Raw genomic sequence first — 9,963 nt, 5'->3', positions numbered from 1 at the left:
TTAGGAGCCCAACAAACACCAGCATGGAAACCCAGCACGCTGGGGTAGACCCGATGAAGAGCACAGGAGCCTTAGCAAATCTAGGTGGTCTGAAACTGTCTTTTAGCTGCGCCAGATGAGAGGATGTTAACAACAATGGTGTACCATTTCTCATTTCTTGCGACTCTTTGCAGGTTTGCTTCTTGTTGTCTTATATCAACTAACAAATTCTGTTTACTTTTCATGTATTTTCTCTACCTCAGAATTGCTGCTTATTCATAAATTTTACCTTCTTATCACATTGATCTGCTTCCTCATAGTTTTGGTTTGCTGTGGCCCTCCATGCCCCCACTCCGTTGTATGCCACCCTTTCTTCCACGGCTAACTGCTTCTTTCTATCTGTGTTTCCCAATTCAAATCCCAGAAGGAGAGAATCTGATGGATCAAACTAATCTTTTCCATTCAGGCCCTAGTTTTTGGAGAGGCAGCCCATAATGTCAAGGGCCAATCACTGGTCCAATCAGGTGCCATCCCTAGGTAAAGAACAACCTACCTCTGCTTCTCAAAGCAGGGGGCTGTGGGTGGGGCACTTTCATCTCAAAGAGGAAGTTGGGTGTGGCAGGCACTGTGTTGACATATCCAGTATAGGAGTGCCCTGGGAGCCCATCTCTCATTTCTGAAAGAGATAACACGGTAGGTCTGGACTTTTCATCACATATTCCCAGGAAAGCCCAGCCAAATGCAGCCGGTAAGTTGCTGAGTTTGGAATTCCTCTTGGCCTTCCAACTCCTTGCACTCCTCCTTCTGGGACTACTTGGGTTTGTCAGCTTATGACCTGTTTGGAGTTGGCTTGTTTCTGGACTCTCTCTTCTGCTCAGGTGAGCAGACTTCTAGCTGGAATGCCTGGCTCTGGGACAAGGTGAGTGTTTGGATCCAACTTTGGTTCTGCACCATTCTTTCAATTTGGATGACATTGCCTCACCTCTTGTATCCTTGTCCCTCCCTTCTACTCAATCCACTCTGCTCTGGGCTATTGCTTACCTGAGGGTGCCTTCCTTTCCCAGACCCACCAACATACTTCCAAGGGAAGAACATTTACAAGCAGCTAGTGGGTTCAGTGAGAGCAGTTTTTAGAGGAATAATCGGGGCAGAAGCTAGATAGAAGCAAGTTGAGGAAGTGGAAATAGTGAGTATAAGACACTTTTCTGAGAAGTTCAGATGAAAAGGAGGGGAAGAAAACAGCCATGTGTCAAGAGTTTGGTGTGTACATGTTTTTTTTGTTTTGTTTTTAAAAGAATTTGCTTCTTGTTATATAATACATGATTTTGTAAAACATTTTGAAAAAAACAAAAATTATAAATAATATGTTTACAATTGCCCATTCAACTACTACCTAAATAATTGTGATAGCTACCAATGTTTGAATACCTACTAAACAGAAGAATTATGCTAGGAACTTCATGAATTATTTTTCTATTTCTTGTGTAATGCAATGTCCTAGATGGGCCAGAATTCAGACAGATATGGCTGTGATGCAGAATAAGACAATGTCTCTTTCCTTTAAGCAATGATTGGCATCCATTGATTTAAGGGGGCTGAGAAGTTTGCTGGAAGCAAATTGGAAATCTTTGCCTCAGTAGGGTTTTCAGCATTCATGGGCATGTCTGGAGAGAGTTCCAGAGGTAGGCAGATTGCTGGCAGGAATGGCGGGGCCCCTGGAGAGAGTGCATTTGGTTGAGGAAGGAGTTTGTAATGGTAAGACAGGGCCTTAGACCTGGAAGGCCATGGCAAGTCTGGCTGTCACCTGGAAGGGCCTAATCCAGCTTCCTTGTATGTGTCTTCCCAGAAGAAAACAAAGAAGGGCCTCTGAGTCCTTGAAAGAGCCATGAAACTGTAAAGCTCTACGGCCTATCGCCCAGTAACTGGTAACTCAATGTCATATTAAGGAAGAGAGTTTTTTTTTCTCACTGTGAAAGAGGATGCTGACAGGCATCACAGGGGCCTTCACAGTCCTCGATTTCCCATAAAACCAGCACCACAGTGCTAGCTGTGATTGCAGAAAAAGGTTTTATCCAAGTTGTATCAAGGAAATAGTAGTTGATTTCAGTTAATTCAGTAATAACACTTTACCTTGAGCATTAATGCAGAAAGTCAACTCTCCTACTTCCTGTTTTTCAAAAGCATCATTGGCTAGGGTAAATGCGCAGGGCTCCGCACCAACACAGTTTGTGGACTTCTAGATCACAGTGGTGCTGTCAGCACCAGCGTCAAATAGTGAACTATAACAATACACACAATGACAGCAGTAGCTTAAGAGCACAGGTAAGATCTGCCCGCTAATGACACCCTAATGGCTTTGTACAAAAACACCTTCTCAATGAGGCCCTCTCTGACCGCCCTGTGTAAAACTGAACAACCGCTCTGCCTCCCTACTCTCTGCCTCTCCTGACTTTCTCTCCATAGCACTTATCACTGTCTCATGTTTTGTAATTTTTATTTCTTTTTCTTCTATTTTTAATCATTGCTTTTCCTATCCTAGAATGCAAATGCCAGGAAAGCAGTGTCCAGGTCTATCTGTTTATTGTTGTGTCCCCAGGGCCCACATCAGTGACTCACACAGAGTGCTCAATAAAAATTCATTGGGTTAATCCATTTTATGAGTTTCTCAGAAATATTTGGGGAAGGATGAGAACTATTAAGATATTTAATTAACATAACCACATTTGGATTTATAGCCCAGGGGAACCAAGGATATTTGCTTATATTTATACCAAATTTACAAGGTCCATACTCCAATATGACCATTTTACAGATGAAAAAAACTGAGGATCAGAGTGAAAGCAACCTGCCTCAGCCCCCCTAGGTAATAAGGACCAGAGCCAATATAAACTGGTGTAATAAGTTTGAAGGCCAAGAAGGAGGTATTGCTATAGCTAAAGCAGGAGCTAAGGAAAGCTTTAGTTGATAGGGTGGAAATAGGAAAAGAGAGAAAGGGACAGAAAAGGAAGAAACTGTGAAGGCTGATTAGAAATATGGAGGGCAGAATTGAATATACTACTAAAAGCAGCAAAATAAAATGAAGAAAGAAGGATTTTTTTCTAAGAGGAGGGTGGCTTCAATTTATTTCAGAAAAGACTGGCTAGCTGAAAACCAAGAAAGAAATTCAAGACTTGTAGCTTCTAGCACATCTATGATAAAGTTATATTAATTAGATTTCATTCTTGGATTTTAACTGCACAACCAATGAGAGTAAACTGCCTTATAACAAAAAGAGTGAAAATTGAGTCAGAATATGGAGAAGATACTATTCTGGCAACAGTATTCAAAGAACGAAACAGGGAGCAGTGCACAGCGTTGGGAAGCAGGCATTGTCAAGATTAGGACTCAGAGTTGTTAGTGAAGAGGTTCCTAGGCAATAGAAGAGACCCTTGCATAAGGCCTTGGATTAGGGAAAAAGAATTAGATGGGCTGGGATTACAGGCTGCCTGTAATTCCAGCACGTTTGGCGGCCGAGGCAGGTGGGTCACTTAAGGTCAGGAGTTCAAGACCAGCCTGCCCAATATGGTGAAACTCCGTCTCTACTAAAAATTCAAAAATTAGCCGGGTATAGTGGTGTGCACCTGTAGTCCCAGCTACTCGGGAGGCCGAGACAGAAGAATCACTTGATCTTGGGAAGCACAGATTGCAGTGAGCTGAGATTGTGCCACTGCACTCCAGCCTGGGGAGACAGAGTGAGACTCTGGCTTAAAAAACAAACAAAAAAAAGAATTACAGGACCCAAGTAAGAGGGTCTGGCTCCCTTGGCATTTCTCACCCCTTGGCCCATTAAGTGGTGTTGCAGACTCCACTGTGGCACTCCATAGGGGTTTAGACTGAGAACCAGAGCAGATGATCAACCAGATCAGAAGGGCCAGGTAGGATGGCCAGCCACACATGTGAAGGGCAGTTAGGGAAACGGAAGCCTCAGGAGGCTAAATCCATCCCAAGTCACACTGAATACTATGTTGAGGCAGGTGGTGGGGGGTCAGCATATTTGCTCATTCAATCAATATTTACTGAATGCTCTTTATATTCTAGGCACCGTGCCAGATATTGGGCTAGGTGCTGGGAATTGAAATAATAAACTATTTCCTGATTTCTCGTCTCTCTTCTGGAGGAAGAACTGGATTGGAACGAGGTACGGTTCTCACTGGCATGGGGATTGGGCAAGGCTGTATCTGCAAGAGGCAGACATCAGCTTGGGCAAGGGGGTCAGGCTGGGGACAGCAGGCCCTGGCTGATACGATACTTATGTTTTACCTGAATTTTGTGTCTATTTTCTATTTTGAACCTGGTGTTGTTTATATTTGATAAACAAATTAATTATTTTATGTTTTAAGTAATTTCTAAATATACAGTTACGACATTTTGTGGGGGACGGCTTTTGATTTTTAATGCTAAAAGCATTAGTGTGTCTATATTGCTGAGCTTGACAATCATCTAAAATTGTATTTATAAAATTTAAATCATATGTATAAAACTGTATTTCAAATCACTTAATACGAGTGGCTGCAAATAGGGGAAGGGACATGATTCATTAGTACTTTGGGTTACTACTTTGTACCGGCAAAGCATAAATCACAGTGGGAAGCCACAATGGAGTAAGGGTCTTAAACCATGGCAAGAGTGATTTAAGATCAGTCAGTGCAGCAGATGATCTGAAGAGATGATCTCACTCATAACCCTTTAAGGCATGACACTTGGTAACCATCTAACTCATAAAGGCGCCCTGGCAGGGAACCTCCACACCTGGTTGGGATGTGTGCTCCATCTCACCCAGGTCAGGTAGGCCTGAAAGACCACCCTGTTCTCTTAGGCAAGAATATTCCTCTTCATTATTGGAAGGAAATTGAAGACAAAGCTGGTCTAATCAATAACCCCAGGCCCTTGTCTTACTGAGAAGAATAAAAATGAACACTCAATTACCTGTATTTGCCTTTGTAGAATGTGTTTTCCCTAGTAACAATGCTATACATAATAATAAGATTTCTACATCCTATTTATATTTAATCCAGAATATATACATACACATACACACACAGATATATAAATACATATATAGTTATATATAGTTACCTCTTGTATGGTATCCAGTCAAGTGTCTTTAGCATAACTAGAAATCAAAATTATACTAATTGAAAAACATGTCATAGCAGTAGAAAAGGTTGTGGGGGGATAGGAGAATGAAAAAGAGGAGGAGTAAAAATGTGAATTCACTTTTAAACAAATATAATTTTGGCTATATGTTTACAGGTATAGGTTCTGGCTGAAAAGATTTCAATCTCTGCTTTAATGTAAATTATAAGTATTCCCGAAGACAGATTATTTTATTTTATTTTTTTTAAGGGAGTCTCTCTGGCTCCCAAGCTGGAGTGAAGTGTCATGATCTCCGCTCACTGCAGCCTCTGCCTCCCAGGTTCAAGGAATTCTTCTGTCTCAGCTCCCGAATAGCTGGGACTATAGGCAATTGCCACCACCTCAGGCTAATTTTTGTATTTTTACTAGAGACAGGGTTTCATCATATTGGTCAGGCTGGTTGGACTCCTGACCTCAGATGATCCAACTGCCTCAGCCTCCCAAAGTGCTGGGATTACAAGCCACTTTTTATAAAAAGTTTCTGGAACTGTGGTCTGTATTAATTCAGTCTCAGTCTCACACCCCATGAAAAATTTAGGGCATTTCATTGCTACAAAGAATTTGAAAGCAGAATCAATCCATGTAATTAAATGTTAACATTTATTAAGTGCTTACTGTATGTCAGGTACTTTTACTTTTTTAATCATTGTGCATGTATTAATTCATGCAAATCTCACAAAAGTCTACGAAGTAGGTATCATTATTGTTTCCATTTTGCAGATGAGGAAATTGAGGTGCAAATATTGCCCAATATCTCACAGCTAGTGAATGACAGTAAGATTCACACTCAGACTGTCTGACTCCAGAGGCCACACTTGTCATTCACGTTAATCTTACTTAACATGCTTTAAGCTAACGACAGACTTAGTTATCTCCGCATACATCTTCCAAGTAAATGGTTTATTACAACAACATTTAGACTTGTTTACATGTTTGACACCTATTTATTGAATGATTACCTGCTATGCCCTGAAATTTGTTAAGTTTGTTTCTAAAAGTGACAAGCTTAGTTTTAAAAAGAATTCATTTTCTTCTCTTTCTTTCACAAGAGGTAGTTGTTTGAACAGTAACCTTCTGAGAACCAAAATAAGTGACGTAGAGCTACTTTTTTTTTTTTGAGACGGAGTTTCGCTCTTGTTGCCCAGGCTGGAGTGCAATGGCGCGATCTCGGCTCACCGCAACCTCCGCCTCCCGGGTTCAGGCAATTCTCCTGCCTCAGCCTCCTGAGTAGCTGGGATTACAGGCGCGCGCCACCATGCCCAGCTGATTTTTTGTAGTTTTTTAGTAGAGACGGGGTTTCACCATGTTGACCAGGATGGTCTCGATCTTGACCTTGTGATCCACCCGCCTTGGCCTCCCAAAGTGCTGGGATTACAGGCTTGAGCCATCGCGCCAGGCCCGTAGAGCTACTTTTAAGAGAATAAATAGTGCATGGTGAAACCCCGTCTCTACTAAAAATACAAAAAATCAGCTGGGCATGGTGGCGCGTGCCTGTAATCCCAGCTACTCAGGAGGCTGAGGCAGGAGAATTGCCTGAACCCAGGAGGCGGAGGTTGCGGTGAGCCGAGATTGCGCCATTGCACTCCAGCCTGGGTAACAAAAGCGAAACTCCATCTCAAAAAAAAAAAAAAAAAAAAGAATAAATAGTGGCGGGTCATTCATACAAGAACTTGTTTTTAACAGGTATCAGGTTGCCAGTGTGCAAAAGCAACGAGGTAGACCAATGTAATTAATGTTCAATAAAATCATAAAATTTATTTATATACAGTAAAATCTTCCTATATAACAAAAGGCATGTTTTATTTTTATCTGCCGTTTTTCTTAAGTCAGTACAACAGTTCCCTCTTCTTTCTCCCAGGCTTGTTATGAGATTAGCCTTCTCACAACTGATACTCCTAGGGAAAAGCCACCAGGCAAAATAAGTGAATGGGAAAGTGCCCAGACTTATTATTTATTAATTTACAATATTTTAGCCTTTCAGGACCTCTTACCATGCTATTTTCTCCAACTTCCGCTAGGTTTTGGATGGGGAAAAATTTATCTAAAGTGACAACATTTCTCCTTTCCATTATTATTTCTTGCATAAGATATTTAAAAAAAATTTTTTTTGGCATCATCTCACTTTGAAGATAAAGAAAGCAACAGTAAATAGCCTGCATATTGGGAATTTTTCTAGATAATATTATTTAGACTTTCTTCATGAAACAAAAGAGGAGCTAAAATTATACTTTGTGTTAATTTCAGATAGTGTGTTTGGCTTAAAATTTGCTGTGCATTTTAGAACTTTATATTGTGTTAAAATTAACTGGCTAGGAGACTCTCGATTCCTAAGAAAGATTAGTCTTATTTCCCCAAATATATTTCTTGTGCAGTTTAACAAATAAAAAGTAGATGCTCTGAATAGGTTTTGGGGCTAATGAGTCTATTAGAATACAAGCTTTTTGTATAGCACCCTCAGAGAGATAGCCCAGCCACGGCCAGTTGCTGCTGTTTCTCAAGCACAGGAGGCTGAGAGTGGAGAAAGGTGCTCTGTAAGAAGGCCGAGCCCCTCACTGGATGTGAAACTGCTGCCTTACACGTCTTATTTGTTTAGATAATATGCTGAGAGCCGAATCTACCCTGTCAGCTTACTCTTCAAGAACAAGCCAAGCAACTGAAAACCGAGTCCATGCTCAGCTAAGTCAAAGCCCAGGGGATTACTGGCATCACCACCCACCTCACCTGGAGCATGACAGTGCCTGTGAGAGCATAAGAGATGGGTGGTGTCACACTATCTTTCTCTTTCTGTTCTCCAAATTATAATAATAAATAGTCTCTTTTCCTCCTCTAAATGTTTTTAATAAAGGAGGTTGAACCTTAGTTCAAATTACTGTGGCTGGTTTACAAGCCACTCTGGAAAGTTATGCCTGGCATAAACTTAGCAGCTATGTTTTACAGTAAAAAGAAACCCAGGGGCATAGCTTATTAAGAAGATATGGTCAAAGTGAGAATTTTCTTTGGTTTTATGAATAAATATAGCTATTATATTAAAAATTAGATTTATATCTTTGAACTCGATACTAGACAGTAAGTATTTATTAGGAAAGATTGAATTTTAAAAGTTGGACGCAAAATCTCTAACAAATTAAATTTAAATGTTTCCATTTCAATATAAATGCAGATAGTTCATGGTAGTGAAATACATTGAGAAAACTTATTCTTTAAGAAAAATAACCTCTGGGTTAAAGATGGTAATATTATATCAGCAAAAAAAGATTTTTATCAAGAGAGTTGAAGGCTAATAGCATCATCAAGATAAAGATCAAGTAGCATGGAGGCTAAAGTAAACCTTTGCTTTTTTGTGGGAGTGGTCAATAGAAACTGGCTCTGTTGCTGGAGATTCCGAATTTTAAATTCTGGCGATTGGACCAGTAATATGCTGATGAAGCAGAAATGTCACAGCATATTCTACTAAGTTGAAGACAGACAAAAATTATGAAAGGGACACAGAGAACCTGGTAGAGCTCTGTGTACTATGCTGAATTAATAAATAAAGAACTAACTTAAGGTGGACAAAACGGCTGGGTTTTGTCTCTCAGCAGTTTGTTTTCAAAATGCATTTTAAAACTTAAAGACTTATAATAATAATAAGAATAGTCCAAGTTCTGTTTATTTCCTTTAAAAAGGAATAAACATTTGAGGAGACAATTCTGTACTCCCACAACAGGAAAAATGCATCCTTTTACTGTGTGAATAATTTAACCACAGTCATGGCCCACTCTTCAGAAAATGGCTTATGTAACCTTTCGGTTCACCTGTGCTTCACAGTGCTCTTAGCTCTTGACACTCACCTCTGTAAACTTTTAGTTGTATTATGAAATATTGACTGCAAATAAAAAAAAAGAAAAAGAAACTTCCTTTATACAATTACAGAGCATTAGAGCAAAAGAGAACTGAAAGATGATCTTGTGTAGGTGACCATTTTATAGATAAACAAAAGCACAGAGTGACTTGATGCCTTACCAAGCTGGCATAGCCTGGCCCAGAGCTCCATTTCCCTGTGTCCCAGACCCACGTTCCAGCACCAGCATCATGGATCCTCTCTCACTCTCTCTTTTGAGACAGAGTCTCACTCTGTTGCCCAGGCTGGAGTGCAGTGGCGCAATCTTGGCTCACTGCAGTCTCTGCCTCCTGGGTTTAAATGATTCTCTTAGCCTCCTGAGTAGCTGGGACCACAGGCACACCGCCACCAAGGCCAGCTAAGTTTTTTGTATTTTGAGTAGAGACGAGAGTTCACCATGTTGGCCAGGCTGGAGATCCTCTCTCTTATTGCTTGATGAGTACATGTATTAGGCACTGGAAGGATAGAAATTAAAGAGCCATGGTACTCGACATCAAGGAGTTCAGAATCCAATAAGAAAAGTACATACGTAGACCACCCTCCAGGATTTTATTATACTCCGTACCCTGTTGCTAGAATGAGCTTTCTGAAAATACAAACGGCAAAGTATCTATCCCTGTGTAAAACCCTGCAGTGGCTCCTTATTGCCTGTAAGTAAAGCTTTCCTCTTGTTCTCCAGCCTCTTGTCTAACTGGGTCTGTGCTGATACTGAATATCTGGCCATAGAGAACCAATTGCTTTTCCCTAAATATAGCATGCTCTTGCATCCTTCCAGGTCTTTGTTCATGCTGTTCTCTGCCTGGAATGATCTCCTCTCATTATCCTCCAGGAGGGTTATCTCCCTTATAATAGATTTCCTTAGTTTCTCTCCTCCCACCTCCAATCCCACAGGTAGAATTAACCACTTCTTCCTTCGTTTATTGTGTCCT

General features: G+C 40.6%; 1 protein-coding gene across 2 annotated transcripts in view; it reads left to right on the top strand.

Annotated features, from left to right (window-relative positions):
- The first annotated feature begins 592 nt into the window (after nucleotides 1–592).
- Nucleotides 593–9,963, top strand: part of NOTCH2 (notch receptor 2) — a 195,371-nt gene continuing 186,000 nt past the window's right edge. Inside the window, exons 1-2 of one of the 2 annotated variants that reach the window (XM_032249562.1) lie at nucleotides 593–727; nucleotides 4,057–4,156. The gene's annotated coding sequence lies outside the window, so the exon portion shown is untranslated. Of the gene's footprint in view, nucleotides 899–4,056; nucleotides 4,157–9,963 lie in introns of both variants that reach the window. The other variant, XM_032249563.1, reaches the window with a different exon arrangement.

Source organism: Sapajus apella, unplaced genomic scaffold (assembly GCF_009761245.1).
Source record: "Sapajus apella isolate SASKATOON/1434 unplaced genomic scaffold, GSC_monkey_1.0 scaffold69, whole genome shotgun sequence".
NCBI classification, from domain to species: domain Eukaryota; kingdom Metazoa; phylum Chordata; class Mammalia; order Primates; family Cebidae; genus Sapajus; species Sapajus apella.
The sequence above is the reverse complement of the archived record's forward strand: the minus strand, read 5'-3'. Positions and strand labels throughout refer to the sequence as shown.